This window comes from Schistocerca americana, chromosome 2 (genome assembly GCF_021461395.2).
Source record: "Schistocerca americana isolate TAMUIC-IGC-003095 chromosome 2, iqSchAmer2.1, whole genome shotgun sequence".
NCBI lineage: Eukaryota > Metazoa > Arthropoda > Insecta > Orthoptera > Acrididae > Schistocerca > Schistocerca americana.
The window spans coordinates 1,021,408,772-1,021,430,762 of NC_060120.1; the positions used below are offsets into that span (position 1 = coordinate 1,021,408,772).

Genomic DNA, 21,991 nt, shown 5'->3' on the forward strand with positions numbered 1-21,991 from the left:
GATTTGCTAGACAACGAGGAGTGTCGGTAGCAGTCCATAAGAATCTATTCTGAATGAATTGCACCTTATAGAAGCTGGTTTTCGCAGCTAACAATCATATTTCGGGACCCTATATCATATTGGAAGAACAAATACTACAAACGTTTTCGATGTAGTCTTCATGTTGACTGCATTTCTTTTAATCAGTGAATATATTTGATAAAATAGTCAAGTGTCTTTGTTGCAGATGTATTCATTGTTATTTGTGGTTATTTATTTTGAATCGACATTAGTCCAAGGAGAAGAAATAAAAACTTTAACATTTGTCGATGACATTGTAGTTCTGTCAAAGAAGGCGAAGGACTGGGAAGATCACTTGAACAAAATGGATATTACCTTGAACAAGAAGTTGAACATTAACAAAGTAATGTATACTAAGGCAATTAGATTACCAAATGAGACACTAAGGGTAGTAGACGAGTTTTACCACCTGGGCAGCAAATTAACTGACGATGGTCGAAGTAGAAAGGATATCAAATGCAGGTTTGCAACAGCAAGAAAGTCATTTGTGAGGGAGAGAAATATGTAAACATCAAATATAAATTTAAATGTTAGAAAGTGTTTTTTGAAGGGGTATTTGTCTGGAGTGTAACCTCTTCACGGAAGTGAAATGTAGGCAACAAACAGTAGAGACAAGAAGAGAATACAATACAACCTTCTGAAATGTTGTGCTGGAGAATACTAAAGATTAGGTTAGGTAGATCGGATAATTAATGAACAGGTAGTGAACCGAATTGGGGAGAAATTTACTTCAGAACTCGACTGCAAGGGCGCCCACACGATAGTTTGAAGGGGTGATGGCTAGACCTGGAGGTATGTAGTACTTTTAATATCTTGAGAAACGAATCGCGAGGTGTAAGCAGTCATCAAAAAAGTTCCAGTTCTGACACTGTTAATAACCTGCGTAATACCGACTTTTAAATCATTTTCTTGAAAGAAAAACATCTTATAATGCTACATTTTTTTCCTTTCCCTGAGAGCTATGGGGAGGTGGTACAGTCCTCCCTGTCTCCTGGTATTGGCACCCTTGTTTGACTGTACGAAGGGATAGTATGCTAAGACACATCCTGAGCGATCAAAGAATAGTCAGTTTGATAATGGAGAGAATTGCTGGGGGTAAAAATTGTAGAGGGAGACCAAAGCTTGACTGCGGTAGTCAGGTTCTGGTGGACGTACGTTGCAGTAATTATGTAGAGATGAAGAGGCTTGCACGAGATAGGCTAGTACAGAGCTGTATCAAACCAGGCTTTGGTCTATGACCATAAAATAAAAATTAGGCCTATAGACCGATTAAAATTACTTGATAGCTGACACTAAATGCATTGTAGGTGGCTTCCCCCAATCAGAGCGCACAACGTCACGCCTGAACTGTTCACCGTTGCCAAACTACCACAACAATTAGTTCACTTCCAGTTTCTTGTCCAGGATTTTTTCTTGATGTGCTTCGATCTCGAATCCAGGTGATGGCCCTTTAATTTCGTATCACATCACGCATGATAACCACACACACACACACACACACACACACACACACACACACACACACACACAGCGATAGTAACGAAATACACATGGCCGGCCGCTGTGACCGAGCGGTCAGTCCGGAACCGCGCTGCTGCTATGGTCGCAGGTTCGAATCCTGCCTCGGGCATGGATGTGTGAGATGTCCTTAGTTACACTCCTGGAAATTGAAATAAGAACACCGTGAATTCATTGTCCCAGGAAGGGGAAACTTTATTGACACATTCCTGGGGTCAGATACATCACATGATCACACTGACAGAACCACAGGCACATAGACACAGGCAACAGAGCATGCACAATGTCGGCACTAGTACAGTGTATATCCACCTTTCGCAGCAATGCAGGCTGCTATTCTCCCATGGAGACGATCGTAGAGATGCTGCATGTAGTCCTGTGGAACGGCTTGCCATGCCATTTCCACCTGGCGCCTCAGTTGGACCAGCGTTCGTGCTGGACGTGCAGACCGCGTGAGACGACGCTTCATCCAGTCCCAAACATGCTCAATGGGGGACAGATCCGGAGATCTTGCTGGCCAGGGTAGTTGACTTACACCTTCTAGAGCACGTTGGGTGGCACGGGATACATGCGGACGTGCATTGTCCTGTTGGAACAGCAAGTTCCCTTGCCGGTCTAGGAATGGTAGAACGATGGGTTCGATGACGGTTTGGATGTACCGTGCACTATTCAGTGTCCCCTCGACGATCACCAGTGGTGTACGGCCAGTGTAGGAGATCGCTCCCCACACCATGATGCCGGGTGTTGGCCCTGTGTGCCTCGGTCGTATGCAGTCCTGATTGTGGCGCTCACCTGAACGGCGCCAAACACGCATACGACCATCATTGGCACCAAGGCAGAAGCGACTCTCATCGCTGAAGACGACACGTCTCCATTCGTCCCTCCATTGACACCTGTCGCGACACCACTGGAGGCGGGCTGCACGATGTTGGGGCGTGAGCGGAAGACGGCCTAACGGTGTGCGGGACCGTAGCCCAGCTTCATGGAGACGGTTGCGAATGGTCCTCGCCGATACCCCAGGAGCAACAGTGTCCCTAATTTGCTGGGAAGTGGCGGTGCGGTCCCCTACGGCACTGCGTAGGATCCTACGGTCTTGGCGTGCATCCGTGCGTCGCTGCGGTCCGGTCCCTGGTCGACGGGCACGTGCACCTTCCGCCGACCACTGGCGACAACATCGATGTACTGTGGAGACCTCACGCCCCACGTGTTGAGCAATTCGGCGGTACGTCCACCCGGCCTCCCGCATGCCCACTATACGCCCTCGCTCAAAGTCCGTCAACTGCACATACGGTTCACGTCCACGCTGTCGCGGCATGCTACCAGTGTTAAAGACTGCGGTGGAGCTCCGTATGCCACGGCAAACTAGCTGACACTGACGGCGGCGGTGCACAAATGCTGCGCAGCTAGCGCCATTCGACGGCCAACACCGCGGTTCCTGGTGTGTCCGCTGTGCCGTGCGTGTGATCATTGCTTGTACAGCCCTCTCGCAGTGTCCGGAGCAAGTATGGTGGGTCTGACACACCGGTGTCAATGTGTTCTTTTTTCCATTTCCAGGAGTGTATGTTTCAGTAGGTCGGGCATGGATGTGTGTGATGACCTTAGTCAGGTTTCAGTAGTTCTAAGTCTTGGGGAGTGATGACCTCAGATGTTAAGTCCCATAGTGCTTAGAGGCATTTGAACCATTTGAAATACACATGTTTCATACATTGCACTAACCAAACGCTACTGGATCATTCCGCACAAGACGTGATTCGGCGTCATTAGTACAGGTATTATAATCACAGAGATCAGCTTGCATTAGGTAAGCTTCGCAAGAGATCAGCTTGCATTAGGTAAGCTTCGCTCAACATTGCGTGAAGCCGAATTTTTGAAGGCTGCTAATTAACTGTTACGAGTGGGACACCTGCGTTACAAATACAGCACCATTTTCTAGTGTAGTACCATAGAGTAGTGGTTAGCGCATAAACCTTAAATGTAGAAGGTCAGAGTCTCCGGTCTTGTCAAATACAGCAATTTTTTTATTTTTGTACCTCTAATCAAAAGACTTTGATTATCATTTTAATCAATTAATTGACTCAAATTTATTTCTTTATTTCTAATATTTAGCCACGTTATTTTCAGCATTGTATTAATTTTTATTTGCTCCTTCTTTTCTTCGTATCGTTCTTTTTTCGTTTGGAACCTGCTTGTGTTTCCAGGGCTGCTCATTGGTTGGTGACGCTGCATCCCGTGTAGCCAGTGTGGGGGTAATTTCATGTAACCAATGACAGCAAAGAATTACACTTTACCTTTACCGTTAAAACTGAAATTTTACTGCGGAAGATTGCCACGCAAATAAAAATATTATGAAATTTTTCTGTTCTGAGTTCGCTCGTAGACGTTAGCCGTACTCGCCGTGAACAAAGAGATCGTGATTCTAGTTTTGCTGCCGATTGTTGATCGCCGTTTCCTCGGAAACATTGCCCATCACGAGGTTGTGATTTGGTGAGGAAACGAGTTTAAATTTAGGGCTACAAAACCTGTCGTCTGCCGCAGTTCAGTCGTTGGTTACTTAAAATCAGCTATAGGGAGTAGAAAAATTTCCGCTACCAGTCACAATAAAAGATTATTTATTCGTCACACGACCGATTTCCGACTTGTGCCCATCTTCAGGTGTTTATACATTCACTGTATATCACTGTTTAAATACAAAGGAAATTATTTGCTGGTCACTAAACAAATACTAGTGAAACAATTGTCAGTGGAAAGGCAGCATTTGTCGAAAATATATCTGTACTTACATAAAGATGAAGCGTCCTTAATATAAGCATGCTGTGGTGACAGCTATTCCATTCAGTTGCACCTACGAGGGTTGTTTTTTAAGTAAGGGCCGTTCGCTCGTATAGTCCCGTAGTTCGGGCGGACGCCGTAATAAGCCACCGCGCCACTTGCCGGCATCCTTCCCGTTCACACTGATGCAAATTGCAGCTCTGTAGCTGACGTGTACGCATCGCTGTGCTACTTTATAATGTTTACGATTATTGAATCGCCCGCCGCGTGGGAGATACGGTCAGTAATACGGTTTTTGACCGCGAGAAGCCTATCAGCTGCATAAATTCATCGTCAGTTAACAGAAGCTTATGGCTTGAATGCAATGAGTGAAGGTAAAGTGCGTCAATGGGTTAGAGAGTTTAAAAATGGCCGTCAAAACGTTCATGACGAAGAACGCTCAGGCCGGCCCTCCTTGATCACTGATGATTTGGTGGCTGCAGTCGAAACAAAGATTCGAGAGGACAGAAGATTCACAATTTCCACTCTTTCTTTGGAATTTCCACAAGTTTCAAGATCGGTTTTGTACAAAATTGTGTCTGAAAACCTAAACTTTAAGAAACTGTGTTCTCGGTGGGTACCCAGACTCCTCACAGAGGACCACAAAGGGAAGAGATTTGCCACTTCATTGGACTTTTTGATTCGTTACGAGGAAGAAGGGAATGACATGTAGAGTCAAATTGTCACTGGAGATGAAACATGGGTATCCCTATCACTCCCGAAAGCAAGCGACAATCGATGGAATGGCGACACACAACCTCACCCGTCAAGGTCAAAGCCAAACAGACGCTGTCAAAGCGCAAGATTATGGCAACTGTGTTCTGGGACCGGCGCGGTGTTTTGCTAGTGGACTTTATGCCACGAGGAACGACAGTCAACTCAGATGCCTACTGTGCAACTCTAAAGAAGCTCCGCAGAGCAATTCGAAACAAAAGGCGCGGCATGCTGACAAAAGAAGTTTTGCTCCTGCACGATAACGCTAGGCCTCACACCTCTCAAAAGACTCGGGATTTGATTGATTCTTTTGGCTGGGAAGTTTTGGACCATGCACCATACAGCCCCGACCTTGCTCCTAGCGATTTTCACCTTTTCCGGTACCTGGAACACCATCTTGGCGGGCAGCACTTCAATGACGACGATGAAGTGAAAGCGTCCGTGAACTCTTGGCTGTCGGAGCAGGCGGCCGAATTCTTTGAAGAGGGAATTAAAAACTTAGTTGTACGGTATGACAAGTGCTTAAATAAACAAGGCAACTGTGTAGAAAAATAGGTAAAAGAGTGTAGAATCAGAAAATAAAAGTTTTTGCAAAAGTATTTGTATCTTTTTTTTAAAATAAAAACGTCCCTTACTTAAAAAACAACCCTCGTATAACAAACGTGCTGGTAATAAAAGCAGATGGGCGCAAACTTCCCCCTTTCTTAATTTTCAATCGGGAAACAAACCCCAAAACCCCTAAAAACGAAGAACTTTTTTCCTTATAACATTATCGTTCGAAATATATGCTTAACTGGCTCCGAAACATATGGGAACTCCGTCCTAGTGGTTCTTCCAAACAACCATCAATGATTTGTCTTGATGCATTTCGTGGTCATCGCACTGACGACGTAAAAAAGAAGATCCACAGCCTAGCCAGTGACCTTGTTATTATTCCTGGCAACAGTGCGAAAAATGGTTCTGCGAACCAAACCATGAAGTGACTCCGACAGGAAAAATGAAGCGTGCTGCAACCCACATTACTGCGCACTGGGTTTCGGCTGCGTGGAAAAGCGTCGAAGCACCAACGATTGTAAAATCATTCAAGTAATGTTGTATTTCAAATACTCTGGATGGCAGTGAAGATGGTGTGCTTTGGAACGGCACCGAGGATGGCGGGGAAAGAGTTTCTGATGTAGACTCTCCGATGATACCAGTAATGATGACATTAGTGAATAATGTAATTTACAGTATGCTTGTGTGCATGACATGTAGATAATCAAAGGTGTTCTGTTTAATAATGACTATGTCACTTATCAATGGGTCACTTAAAATTGTTGTTTTGATAGTTCATGTCTACATCCATTGTTGTGTAAAATAAATTTAGCCTACCAGAAACGTAACAACAAACCCCTTTTCGTATGATTTTAGTTTTTAAATTTGGGGTGCGCATTACTTTCGATGGCGCATTAGATTCGCGTAAATACGGTACCTCGTTTTAAGCGCTAGTCGCGTGGAGCTGCTGAGATATTGCATAGCATTGAGTATGTGACCCTCGTGAACCCATGAATTCCATATTCGTATGTCAGTCGTGAGATCCTGACCAACGCGAGCAACAGTATTGCGGAACAATAAACTGCAATCCCTACAGGCCACAATACTACGGCTTCGAATCGGCTGGTAAGCGTTTGTCGTTCTTACACGAGCTATAAAACGACCTTCTCACAGATAACCGACATTCAAATCCGATTTCTGAATGAGAAAACCTCTGCGTAAGCTTTCCTTACTTACACGATGTACAGTAGTTGCCCTTATACCTTCATATTTTTTATGGCTATGCTAAAATGCTTATCTTTTGTACATCCAGACATATAGTACGCCAACACTTAATGACAAATTGACATTTGCAGCATGCTGATTTCACAGCGATGCAGTTATACTGGCCAGCATTGTACCGTGCTGCTTTTGTCGCGCCTGTAACCAACTATTGCTCCTTACATTTAGGCATCTGTTGTCTGTTCTCCGCGACAGCACTTCTGAAGTGGCCGTGACGATTTACCGCTAGCTTTCCGCCCAAACAATAGCTTCTGTGATGTTCAGTGATGTATGCTGCCGCTGATTGATTATTGTAAGCGGTGAAAGCGGAAGAACCATTTGCTGTACTCTGTTTTCGTGACTCATGCAGACGCATGGAACGATTCAGTTCACGAAATACCAATTCTGTCCGACTGGTGTCCGAATAAAGCGTGATGTCCTCTTGTAGCCAGTTTTTCCACCCCGCGTACGAAAATGGACTTCGATTTTCTGTCACGAATGCTAGAGGTCTGCAAACCTTAACAAAATATTTGTTATGTACGAGTGTATACTAAAGCGTCAAAGAAACTGCTATTGGCATGCGTATTCAGATACAGAGAAATGTAAACAGGCAGAATACGGCGCTGCCGTCGGCAACGCCTAATAAGACAAGACAGTCGTTAGATTGACTTCTGCTGCTACAATGGCAGGTTATCAAGATTTAAGTGAGTTTGGACGTGGTGTTATGGTGGGCGCACGAGCGATGGGACACAGCATCACCTAGGCAACGATGAAGTGGGGATTTTCCCGTACGATCGTTTCACGAGTGTACCGTGAATATCAGGAATCTGGCAAAGCATCGAATCTCCAACATCCCTGCGGCCGGAAAAAGATCCTGAAGAACGGGACCGATGACGACTGAAGAGAATCGTTCAACGTGACTAAAGTGCAACCCTTCCGCAAATTGCTGCAGATTTCAATGCTGGGCCATCAACAAGTGTCCGCGTGCGAACCATTCAACTAAACATAATCGATATGGGCTTTCGGAGCCGAAGGCCCACTCGTGTGCCCTTGATGGCTGCACGATACAAAGCTTTACGCCTCGCCTGGGCCTGTGAGCACCAACATTGGACTGTTGATGACTGGAAACATGTTGCCTGGTCGGACGAATCTCGTTTCAAATTGTACCAAGCGGATGGACATGTACGGGTATGGAGATAACCTGTTGAATCCATGAACCCTGCATGTCAGAAGGGACTGTTCAAGCTGGTGGAGGCTCTGCAATGGAGTGGAACGTGTGTAGTTGGAATGACATGGAACCGCTGATATATCTAGATACGACTCTGACAAGTGATACGTAAGTAAGCGTTCTGTCTGATCACCCGCATCCATTCATGTCCACTGTGCATTCCGACGGACTTGGGCAATTCCAGCAGGGCAATGCAGAATTGCTATAGAGTGGCTCCAGGAACACTACTCAGTTTCTCCGCTGGCCACCAAACTCCCCAAACATTACTGAGCATATCTGCGATGCCTTGCAATGTGCTGTTCAGAAGAGATATCCATATTCTCGTATTTTTAACGGATTTCTGGAGAGCCCTACAGGAGTCATGGTGTCAGTTCCCACCAGCACTACTTCAGACGTTAGTCGAGTCCATACCACGTTGTGTTGCGGCACTTCTGCGTCCTCGTGGGGCCCTACACGATATTAGGCAGGAGTACCGGTTTCTTTGGCTCTTCATTGTAACAGTAGATGAACTGGTAGCATACTTCAAAGAGTAAACTTCAAATACTTTAAAAAACAAGTCATACAAAGCAATCATGTACCTCAACACGTGATCTGTGACTCACATATGCTTATGGGAAAAGTGTTTAACGATTCAGCTGAAAGAGTAGGTTGAAGTTTACCCTGTCTATATTGATTTGACGCTTTAAAAACAATATTTTCCAAAAAAGTTTGCCCTCTTGTTCTCGCATTGGGAAGTAACAGGACGCGTTAAGTTTTTCCGTGCACTTGGTGAGTTCAAAGTGAACTATGAGAAGTGTATGTACCAAATGAGGTTTTCTTCTACATTCTCTGGTGTAATCCTATCAGGAATTAACACCTAATTGGTTGTTGCTGCATCATGTACCAAGTGACCTTTCCATTTGCGACCATAGTACATGATTAGCTGACAGACTATCTTCAAATTTATAACATCCATGCTAAATGTCAACCAGATTTATGGGAACACCATAGTACAACAACCGCATTAATCGAAGTTAATAACGAAATTAAACAAGCCATGGACAGGCCTGAAGCGACTTTTTTAATACTGCTTGATTTCAGAAAGGCTTTTGATATTGTTAATTTCGACATATTACTACGAAAGTGAAAGAGCTGATTTTCTGAAAGAGTGCAATACAGTGTCTCGGCGTCTACTTTAAAAACAGAAACCAGCGAGTCGTCTATAATTCGAAGTCATCATCGAAACACGTTCCCTCAGGAAACTTCCATGGTTTCGTCGGTGTTGCACTGCTTCTCTACATCTACATCTACATGAACTCTCTGCAAATCAAATTCAGGTGCCTGGCACAGGGTTCATCGAACAAACTTCACAATAATTTTCTATTATTCCAATCCCTTACAGCGCACGGAAAAAAACGAACACCTCTATCTTTCTGTGCGGGCTCTGATTTCCCTTATTTTATTATGATGATCGTTTCTTCCTACGTAGGACGGCGTTAGCAAAATATTTTCGCATTCGGACGAGAAAATTGGTGATTGAAATTTTGTGAGGAGATTCTGACGCAACGAAAAGCGCTTTTGTTCAATGATATCCACCTCAAATCCTGTATTATTTCTGTGAGGCTCTCTCAACTATTTCGCGATAATACAAAACGTGCTGCCCTTCTTTGAACTTTCTCGATGTAGTCAGTCAATCATATCTGATAAGGATCTCACACTGCGCAGCGTTATTCTAAAAGAGGACGGACAAACGTAGTGTTGGTAATTTCTTTAGTAGATCTGTTACATTTTCTAAGTATTCTGCCAATAAAACACAGTCTTTACTAGCATCCCTACAAGATTTTCTACGTGTTCCTTGCAGTTTAAGTCGTTCGTAATTGTAATTTCTAGGCTTTTCGTTGAATTTACGGCCTTTAGATTTGACTGATTTATCGTGTAACCGAAGTTTAACGGGCTCCTTTTTGCACTCATGTGGATGACCTCACACTTTTCGTTGTTTAGGGTCAGTACCAATTTTTACACCATACAGATATATTTTCTAAATCGTTTTTCAAATTGATTTGACCTTCTGATGACTTTACTAGGCACGATCTGCAAACAACCCAAGACGGCTGCTCAGATTACCTCCTAAATCGTTTATATAGAAAAGGAACAGCAGAGGACCTATAACACTACCTTGTGGAACACCAGAAATCACATGTGTTCTACTCAATGACTTTCCGCCAATAACTACGAACTGTGACATCTCTGACGGGAAGTCACGAATCCAGTCACATAACTGAGACGATATTCCATAAGCACGTAATTTCACTGTAAGCCATTTGTTTGGTACAGTGTCAAAAGCCTTCTGGAAATCTAGAACTACGGGATCAATTTGAAATCCTTTGTCACTAGCACTCAGCACTTCATGTGAGTAAACAGCTAGCTGTGTTTCACAAGCACAATGTTTTCTAAATCCGCGTTGACTGTGTGTCAATAGACCGTTCTCTACGAGGTAATTCACGATGTTCGAACACAATATATGTTCCAAAATCCTGCTGCGTATCGACGTTAATGAAATGGGCCAGTAATTTAGTGGATTTACCTTTCTCGAATATTGGTGTGACCTGTGAAAATTATTCAGTCTTTAAGTACGGAACTTTCGTCGAGCGAATGGTTGTATATGATTGTTTAGTGTGGAGCTATTGTATCACAATGCTCTGAAAGGCACCTAACTGTTATATTGTCTGGACCGGAAGACTTGCTTTTGTTAAGTGAGTTAAGTTGCTTCACCACTCCGAGGACATCTGCTTCTAGGTTACTCATGTTGGCAGCTGTTCCTGATTCGAATTCTAAAATATTTACGTAGTCTTCCTTGGTGGTGGAATTTCGGAAAGCTGTGTTTAGTAACTCTGCTTTGGCAGCACTGTCTTCGCTATAATATATTTCTTGTTTTCTTTTACGTGGATACCTTTTTTTCTAATTTTAACCTCGTATGTTGAGTAAGATTTTTCTCTCATTTTTATCTATATACTGCTAATAAACAACTCTCAGATGATATAAGACAGATGTCCGGGTTTTATGACAGTGTTATAATGATGATTTTTGGTAGTTATCGAAAAGTACTTACTATAAAAGTTTAGTGCGATTTGGAATGCTATTTCCATTTTTCTGTCACTTTCAAGTTTCTTTTTCTGCCCACTGACTGAAATCCATTCGGACAGTTATTTGAATTTAGGTAGGTTGTGTTTTCCCTGATACTGGACATCACTTTCGTTTTTCTTTTTTCCCCCCAAAAGTCAGTTTGTTCTATTACTTCCTTCAATATATTAATGTGTTATGTTGCTGTTTCAAAATCGTGTGTCGTTGTGGCTATATCATCTCCAAAATCTAAACGTCTACTTCACAGCATTCTTCCTAGACCAAATTTTGAAAGGTTTACGAAAAAAGTCAAATTTCAGAACCAAGAAGAGCTGCTGATAAATAATATTTATTAACCACAGGTTTCCATCATCTTCAGATTGATAACAGTATTTACAATATCTGTAGGACAACGTTCTTTCTGTGGTGTCAAATAATATTAAAAAAATCTTGGGTCACTAGTAGCATGCATTGTACAGTCAACATTAAAACGCACTGACATAGTTTCTTATTCTGAGGTACCATCCTTCTGCGTGGAGTAAACTCTACATGCTGGGTTCAGAAGAGGCAGCAATGACAGCAGAAGATAGTGTTTGAGAGACTGACTGAATAATTGAAGAAATTACGCAGAAAATCGAAAATAAAGAATGATACATTGGCCGGAACCCGCACGTAATCCTCGCAGAACGTGAGCCCTCGCGGAGTTTTCGCCTTTCCGCAATAAACACTGTGTTTAGTTTGTTAAACAGTAGATAAAGACTTAACGGTTGTTCTCTTAAGTTTAATGTGACTGTGCGTGTGAGGCGAGATAAGCGCTGTATCATTTGAGAGATACAAAGGCTTGCGAGTGTGTGTTTTCTGCTACGCCTGTGCGTAACATATAAGCATTGCGCCATAATTTAAGAATGGAATTAAAAATTAAAGTTGCTCTTCTACACCTTGTCAAGATATGCTTCAGTATATTAATGTTTGAACTGTGAAATCACAGAGTGATCAGATGAATATCTTTCCCTAAATACATCGTTTTAAGAAAAAAAAGTAAGTGGCGCTAAATAATAAAGCTATAAAGCCAAAAATCGGTCAGAATGTGCAAATGTACGTCAAAATTAAGTTTTACAAGTTTCCACTTGATCGAAATAAAATTTTAGTCAGAATCCACGTTTTTACGAAAAATAAGTGGCGCTGAATAATAAAGCTAGGAAGCCCAAAATTTGTATGAAGCCCCAGTTCGATATAAAAACAAGTATGTGACCCCATTGAGCTACCTCTAAAAGTTTTCGAGTAATTTACTAAAAGCTAAATTTGGAACGAAAACGTACTTATTTGTAGTAGATTAAGAATCATTTATATAAATCACAGCAAGTTTTGATTACAGCTCCTAATGAAACCCATTAAATAATAGAGCTGTAACAAGTTTCAAGACCTTGATGTAAGTAACAACCAATACAACGTTTCTTAAAGTTGTAGTTCAGAGGTCATGTTCTACTGTCAGCTCCATTCTCAAAATTCTAGACGGCGAAGTTTGAATGCAGTCGAGCTGAAACTTTTATTGTGATTAAAGCATACTGAACTCCATTCATACAAAAATTGCGAAGATTCTGAATTAATACACAACAGCGTTATAAAGTATTATGCGGCCGAAAAAGCGGCCATTCAGATGCTGTTACTTGGGGTCAGAGCGGATGAAGGCAGGTGTTTCCGTCGGCCGTCCGCTGCGCCCATATATAAATAAGGCGTGAGAGCTGACTACATTTCACTTCGCACACAGTTACATTAAGGTCTGCGTCAGTCAAACGCCGGCTTATACGCGCTGTCTCGGGTGACGTCACGACCTGGCCACTACTAAACGCACATTTTCAGTAATAGTAGAAAGTGAACTCGCGAGGACTGTATACCGTCCTGGATCGTTTAGATTTCTGAAAAGACTTCACTTCGCACTCAACTACCATTCCGTCCGCGTCTGACAAACGCAAGCTTAAGTCACAGCCAACCTGCAACTAAGTGCATGTGTTCGGTACAAATGAGGAAGTGAACTCGCGAGGACTGTACACCGTCCTGGATCGCTTAGATTTCGCGGAAGTAACTGTTTGTGTGACGCTCGTAATGTTAAGAAAACCGCGTGGCAAGTGGTGACATTATTTTCCACTTTCGTGGCGAGCAATTGTCTGTATCAGAATTCAGGGCGAAAGACCATTTAATGCGAACTTACGGTAGAGGTCGCTTCTGAACTGCTCGTTTATGACAGAGATATCATATTTATTATTATTATTATTATTATTTTATTATTATTATTACCAGGAATATTACTGTGTTGTGCGTGTGAAAGTTGATCAAATGTTTCCAGAATGAAATTTTCACTCTGCAGCGGAGTGTGCGCTGGTATGAAACTTCCTGGCAGATTAAAACTGTGTGCGGGACTGAGACTCGAACTCAGGACCGTTGCGTTTCGCGGGCAAGTGCACTATCAACTGAGCTATCCAAGCAGAAGGTAGGAGACGAGGTACTGGCAGAACTAAGGCTGTGATGACGGGTCGTGATTCGTCCTTGGGTAGATCAGTTGGTAGAGCACTTGCCTACGAAAGGCAAAGGTCCCGAGTTCGAGTCTCGGTCCGGCACACAGTTTTAATCTGCCAGGAAGTTTCTTGATCAAATATATCTATTAATTAAAACTAAAAATCTTCATTTATAATCATAGTTCCTGATCCCGATGAGTAAATAGAGAACAGAAATATTTCTTTCGGTTGACAGGACAATAACGTGGACTTGCAAACTGAAAACTATGGTCAGTATGTTCTCCATCCCTCTCTGGCTGACCACATAAATAGTTTTCAGGCTCTCGCAAAAGACGGCGAACAATATTTCCAACACAATTCTCTACTTCATATTATAAACCCGCCGCCCCACACGCGACAGTATGTTGTAACCGATGTGGCGGGCAGGGGAGGACAACTGCTGCCTCCTCCCCCCCCCCCCCCCCGCCCCCACACACACACTAATATGAGTTTCCCCCACTTTGTCCTAATACCTCCTCGGACGCGCATGAATCTTAGTGTGCCAGACAGACTGAATTTATGGATTTTGCAAACTCGGGGAGAGGGTCTAAATGATCGGTTTCATAATGAATAATCTTCAGTTAACAGACTTACTTTCGTGAACTTACATATAGCCTTAATGAAATGTCATGCACTGTTCTGTCTGGTCATGAGACAATTTTTCCGCCATCTGAGTATACTCATTGGTCTGTCTAGCAGTACTACGGTTACAATCATAGTTTCATTTCTGGGATAATTTTGTTTTTAAAACAGCAAATCCTTCACTCTAACTGCAATATTGATTGTTTATAATTTTACAACTTAAACACAAAATTTATTCGCAATACCACGGCTTACAACGGAATTGAAATGAGATATAAAAGACAACCTGACACAAGTCGTGAAACTCGAAGTTAGTCAGAAGTGACGAAAAAGTCGCGATATGAATTGCAAATGTTTTACACGTGTTAATACCATTTTTACACACTGTTTAGATTTTTGCAGTCAACTATGCTTACGCAATCGATTACATAAATGTAAAATAATTCGACGAGGATGGGATTCGAACCCACGCGTGCAGAGCACATTGGATTAGCAGTCCAACGCCTTAACCACTCGGCCACCTCGTCACATATCGAAATTGGGCATCGTACAGCTATGACGTGTGAGCCGGTCTTTCATCCTTAATATTTGTGTTTTTTTCGTAATTTTCTTATGTTTTAGTTTTATAACAGCATCACATGATGCTAATAACACAAAGTCAGATCTGATGCCTTGCTCAGGAGCATAAAATTTCATTCAGTGAAGACAGTGAGTGACGTTTTTACGCAATGGGGCCTTGATTATCATTAAAAATCGTTGAATAAGTTCAGCTAGTACAGTTCCTCGACGAATAAAAGGCAAAAAAAACGACACTTGTCTGTGTGTCTTCAAAGATAATAAAACTGCACATGTTCATCCAACGCTTTCAGCACTGACGAAAAGCAGAATTTCGCAAGCATACCGTTACAAATATTTTAGTACTGAATTACGCAATATATGAATTACAACAGCATGTGATACATCGTAATAAGGTAGGTCTATGTATATGAATAGATCTTATTCTGGAGGACAATTTATTTATTTAAGTTTTTTTATATGAATTCATTGAAGGGATGGTGCTTGCACGCGTCATTCTTACACACAACAGTATTGCAATATTTACGCGCTTTCTTTTTTAAATACTGTAAGTGTATTTTCAAATATTAATGGATCTTATTTCTAGTACTGCATCAGGCTTTAGTTCAGTTGCTACTACGTTTCTGATAATGTTGTTCAAAATCTAAGCAATATATTAACGTTAATGAGGAACTAGTCTTTGACAGAATACAAACCGTTTCCTGCCAAACGATTTGGTTTTCAAATATTAAACATGCTTCCTTTCTCCTTAAGCTCAGTAAAGTGACAGTAATATAAAATTTTCTTAGTAAAAATTACTTTAATTCTCTCTACGCATTGTACGAATTTTCTATCCGGATTATCTTTATATAATCAACTCTTCTTACCTCTATATTATACGTATAACCTAATCGTCTCGAGTCCATATTCGAGTTACTCTGTTATACTCCAGGATGACACTTCATTATGTTTTCTTACTGCTGTCAGAGAAGTATAAAGGTGCGTTTTTTTACGGCAGTGTGTAGACGCGGTCGTGTTCCTGTTAACAATGCTGTAGTGTGAATGCAATATACAACAGTATTGTGATATGGGTGGGCAGTATCGCTGCCGTAGTAGGCTCTTGCACATTGTTGCCGACGTATTTTCGAGGTATTGTCTTTTCGTAATATCGGGCTTTATCTGCCATAGAACACCAAATTATAAGAAGTGCAAAGCCCGTGTTGAGACAGAAACAGAGACAGTAGTGCTCCTAGTGGCCTGGCAATGAATTTCGAATATAGTGAAATATGCCTCGAAAATCCGTATTCTTGATTTGTAATATACGAGTATTAGATGATAATTATTTTTATTTGTATTGTATGGGTGACTATCATTGTCTGATGGTAAAGAGTATCATTGTCTGATGGTAAAGAGTATAGTTGGAAAGGTTTTGTGACCATACAAAGTAATATGTCCAAGGAATCTTAATCAAAAAGTTTGATTAATTCTAGCAACTGGGGTTCAGTCACGTAAATTTTGTAAATGACGTCGTCGTCGCTTTTTCAGTGCAAAACCATTTATTTGTAAAACCCGGTATTGCAGTTTTGGCCGTGTGGCCATTATTAGAAGAAATAATTATGCTGTATCACTTGTCAAAACCTGAAAATCAGCCGGCCGCGGTGGCCGTGTGGTTCTGGCGCTGCAGTCCGGAACCGCGGGACCGCTACGGTCGCAGGTTCGAATCCTGCCTCGGGCATGGGTGTGTGTGATGTCCTTAGGTTAGTTAGGTTTAAGTAGTTCTAAGTTCTAGGGGACTTATGACCTAAGATGTTGAGTCCCATAGTGCTCAGAGCCATTTGAACCATTTGAACCTGAAAATCATTTGACGTGATATGACACTGAAGCTGGTTTCGTCGTATTCTGTTCCCGATGAAGACTTTATTGTGTGTATTGCACTCTTCGGATTGCATTGTAAATAAATTCCTGGTATTCTGCTTAATTTTTGCTCGCATCACTAATACAGTATTGGGTGGGGTAAACGGTTCCATTTTGCTTTTGTTCCGTACAAAGCAGAAGCTAGTTTTGTCGCATGGTATTCTGTGTACTCATATTTAACTGCTACTGTCTGTTCGTATTCCGCGTTATTTTTGTTCACATTTGTTTTTCGTATTTTCTGGCATGTAATGGAGTTCCCTGATATTTTCTAGGGTGAGCTGATGATTCTAGTACTGTACATTGATTTCTGCTAAAACGTGTTGTTGGTAGTACCTCTTATAACATACGACTACAAAGCATGCTCATCAACATCTACATCCATATTATGCAAAGCACTTTGATTTGCGTGGCAATTAGTGACAAGAAACAACACCATTCAAAGCAGTATTATATACTCATTCCTTGACAGGACGTAATAAAGGCGAATAACAGTTGGAGATCTCTATTAAATGCTACGAAGTGTAGAAAACGTATGTAAACAACAATAAAGTAGTACAAGAGCAATATACTTATAATGTATTTACATCGAGCAGTTCATACACGGGTTCGTAAGCAGTAACAAATATACGTTTAAGTCCCCACAACATCATCCGTCGAAACCAGTTTCTGTTTCGTATGAAACAGAAACAAATACGGAATCGTTTACCCGGGCCAATATTACGGATGCGCGCAGAAATCAAACAGGTTACAAATAAAATATTTACAATGCATTCAGAATGCAGTCCTCTCTCTAGAAGTTGTAGACCGAAATCAGAATGCGATGAAATCAACTTCTGGTTTCAATGAAAGAAAAACAAATATGAAAGACTTTAAATCATCTAATAAGAAAACGAGATGATGGATTAATGAAATTGCAGCGCTCCAAGTGGCCTGGCAGCGAACCAAGATCTTGTTATGAGATATACGTTTCACCCATGGAGGTAAAAAAATACTGGAGTTGAAGCCTTCATCCGCCATCTTAAGTAGGCCAGAACATTAGGTTCGCGGTGATACTTCCCCGTGATGTTACTCTGACATGGCCACGCCCAGGTTAGACCGTGTTGGGTGCTTTGAATGTGTGGAGACGTCGTTGTTTCATCAAAAATGCCTGCTTGCGTTGTTTACAAGTATACCAATTCGATCGTAATTTAAAGGAATCAGATTTCATCCGTAAGTGGAGCCCAATGCTCCGTCGTACGAGCCACACTGCATCAACCGTCTCGTCTCCGCACAACACACGGCTACTTAACCGCGCCGATTGTTGAGGAAGCATCTCATGCCCTAAATTTCTCCCACCAAAAATGATTCATTGTTCACATTTCCTCCCCCTTAAAAAAAGATCCTGGCTAGAACAGCCAGAGACAGCGGTAATGTGTATATAAGTTTTGTGTGTATGATTGAGGGGGGGGGGGGGGGGGGGGTGTTTGCTTCCTTTCTGAAGAAGGCTTTGGCTGAAAACGTGTGTGAACACACTTTTCGTCGTGCCTGCCTGCTGCTCGGCATGTGAATAGCTGTCTATCCGTTTCATAGTATACTAGTTGTTTCCTCATTTTGTTGTAAATACTCCACTATATTTCGACAGGAACAATGGTGTACATAATTACAACACCCTAAGAAAAAAAATGACATTAATTATGTCACATCACATTTAGATTGTCTGTAGCATAAACAGGGGTTCACAATCAGAAGTTTTGATCACTTACCCATTGATATAAAATGACTGACACTGCAAAGTAAAATTTGAAACGAATCTGAAAACGTTTCTCTTCAACAACTCCTTTTATTCCGCAGAAGGTTATGAAATTCAAAAGTAAAATCAATCAGATGATCAAAGTAGACGTACATTGCAATTGTGCTACATTTGGGTATTCCTGAAAAGCTAACCTGGTTATTCCTGCAAAACTGGCAGAGACTCTAGCGACAAATATTCCGAGAAAAGAAGCAAATAGCCTATGTTGGAAAGGTAGCCCAACATCTTACACTGGTTAGGCTACCATTACTTTAAAAAAAAAAAATGTCCATTTTACGGGGTCTTCAGCGTTTGAGACCATTCCCTTAATCATATTTATAGCATTCCACAGTGCTGGAAGATGTTTAAAAAATTATGTCTTTTTTTTTACCCTGTAAATTGCTGTTATTTGCCACACACTGAATGAGTCATGACAGGTAAGATTTCAAAGTGAGAAGATATCAAAACTGCAGTAAGACTAATTCACTGACAGCCTAATAAATTAACAATTTTCTATTGAGACTAGTGCACTGACAGTCTATTAAAGTAAGAATATTCAGCATCGAGGTATAGCTCTATGCAGTTCAGTTTCTTTGACATTTCAATAATTGTTCACTTTGTTGACGTACACAAGATACAATAGTATCCCTTGCTTGTTACCTCATGCACACGTTTATAGGCTAACAAAGCACACATTGGTAAATTTCTTGCAAACGTGAAATTAAAAACGTTGTGCACACTGAAAATGTAACGAACAAGAAGCAGTTGGTTTTGGAGTTCCAGCTTCGTTGCTATCGACGCAAATAGTGGAATTACATGGATTACGAAAGCATGTTTTTCACATCCCTTCCTTCTCTTCTCGGTTTTTCGAAATGTATCACAAAAAACAAGTTTCATTAACGGGGCCAAACGTGTCGCATTACTTGAGCAAACACGCATTCAAGAACAGAAAAACTTTCGAAATTGCTTTCCTGGCGCTATGCTTTTATGTACGCACTGTAATTTTTAGTATTTGAAACAGCTGTTGCATTCACAGGACAGAAACAGTTAGCAAGAAGCAATCGTCAGCAGTCGTTTGCTGATGTTTTGGGCAACTTAAAATGGCGGCAGACCCCGCCCATTCTGGCTTCAAAACAAAGTACAGCGTAGGTGCCTTCTTTTTTTTTTTTTATCTCCGTGGTTTCACCCACGTGATACCTGTTCTATCCTTGACTGTAAATGCTTCCGTCTCTGTCTCACCTTTGTTTCTTATTCTCTCACCGATAGCGCTGCAGTCCCGCGTTTGAAAGAGAGACTCCTTGGATAAAAAGCGTATCTATAGCCTTCCTAGCCTGGAGGTATACTTCCATGATCTCTTAATCTGAAGAGTAACAGTATTTTTTCTCTTCTGTTCGAAAGTTTGTGTGCGAACACATTCAATTTTTTTTGTTTTGTTTCCTACAGTAGTGGTGTAGTGGACAAACCAGAGAACTATGCATTCCATAAATGCGGTACATCCACAGCCAGAGCAGTGGGATGTAGAAAGTAATATCACAGTCTAACAAAACAGTCGCGACACTCACTGATCTAAAAGTTGTTACAGTTCTACAGCTGGAGCGACACTAGCGCTCCACCCGGCGAGTAAGGTGAAAATCAGACGCGTCGAAAGCATAATGTTTGTTTTGCATCAATTTCCTACGTTATTTACGAAATATTTGAGTTATTTTCTTGCCTCCAAGGGTTTGTGTACTATCAGAAGGCATATATGTTTCTAAAAATGATTCTAAAATAAGCGCAAGTATGGACAAAAACCATGAGTCGAGTGGCAAGCTACAACACATACACGAAGAAACACTTGTGACGTTAGATAGAATTGAAGCTTACCTCGTTGATATCAAAAGAATATAAACACACAGATTCACACGTCAGAAGCACAGACATGTACCTCCACTTCCAAAAGCGATCGACAGCTCATCTATCGTTCGGTAGACCTACTGTGTTTGTCATTGTCACCTGTTGCGACAAGTACGACATTCATCGTTATATTATTCTAAGTGGCACAAGCAACTGCCAAATAGTGGGTGAAATAGGTTGAAAACGGTATAATGAGCTTATTACATTACATTTCACGCAAAACCAAATATTTGAATAATTTTCAAACAATCTGTCACTGAACAAGGTGCTTACAAAATAATGTCATCACACGAAGGAAGCAAGGAAAATTAAGTGACTAACAACAGACGAGAATGAAATACATACCAAACATTACACTTTTGTACGACACGAATAACTGCACTTAATCTAACCACTTCATCGCCAAAGCACGTCTGTGTTGACGATTCACACGAATCTGGCACTGATACATGGAGAGCTGAACGCACTGCTTCTGTGTCATAGGACTGTTTTACAGCTTCAGAAGGATTGTCGAATCTTTGTGGCAGTTTCTTCTTCAACGTCACTTGAGATGCCTTTATTTGGGATGTCAAACAGTGTGGGTACTGCATTCCACACGAGTTTATTATTGTCTCCGTTCATAAACTGGTTTTGTTCGAAATGTAGCGAACAAAAGTCTAATATTATTATACAGGTAAAGTGGGTCTTTTTTCATAAGGTCTTCTCGTCTGCAATTAACTAGCCATTTTCTGCTCCTAAAATGAAACATTAATTATTAATACACATGTAGTTTGCAAGCGAATCCTGACGATACAATTTAGTAACATGATGGTATATACCTCTCAGGATCCTTAGGAAACCTAAAAAAAGACAGCTGTGGTGTCATCTTCCTGTTGTTGCTGTAATTTATTGCGCTACAAACGCTCTCGCTTGTAAAAACCATTGTAGAAATCAAAATAAACAACCATTAGTCGCGTTCATGATCGCGCCGAACTCACAGTTTAAGTTACTGGCCGCTTGGGGCGCTGCTGGCGCGGTAGGCAACAAAATCGCGGCGAAGTGTCGCGACTGTTATGTTAGACTGTGGTAAGGCTGGTATTACACTATCAAATTTCTTTGTCAAAGATTTGATCTAAGATGTGATCAAATATTCTGTCAAATATATATGACACAATCTTTGATGTAGCGCTAGAAGGGGTATTACACTGTCATCAAATTTTTCGTCAAAGTTCAAGATGGCTGACAACAACTTGTTATTAACAGCAGCAATTGCACGTACCGCAATTGCATTGTGTGCACATGCGGTAAAGAAATGGGGGAAAAAAAGGAACCATACATACGAGGTTGACAGTCTTAAATTCCTGGGATTACAACTTAATAATATATTCAGCAGAACTGCAGAAGCGCCTTAACAAATCTGTATTTGCAATTCGAGTGTTAGCAGACATAGGCAACATAAAAATGAAAAAGCTTGCATACTTTGCCTACTTTCATTCCATAATGTCATATGGTATAATATTTTGGGGT

General features: G+C 41.5%; 1 non-coding gene across 1 annotated transcript; it reads right to left on the reverse strand.

Annotated features, from left to right (window-relative positions):
* Positions 1–14,800: 14,800 nt before the first annotated feature.
* Positions 14,801–14,882, reverse strand: Trnas-gcu. The gene has a single exon. It is a non-coding gene; the product is annotated as a tRNA-Ser (tRNA).
* Between the last annotated feature and the right edge of the window lie 7,109 nt (positions 14,883–21,991).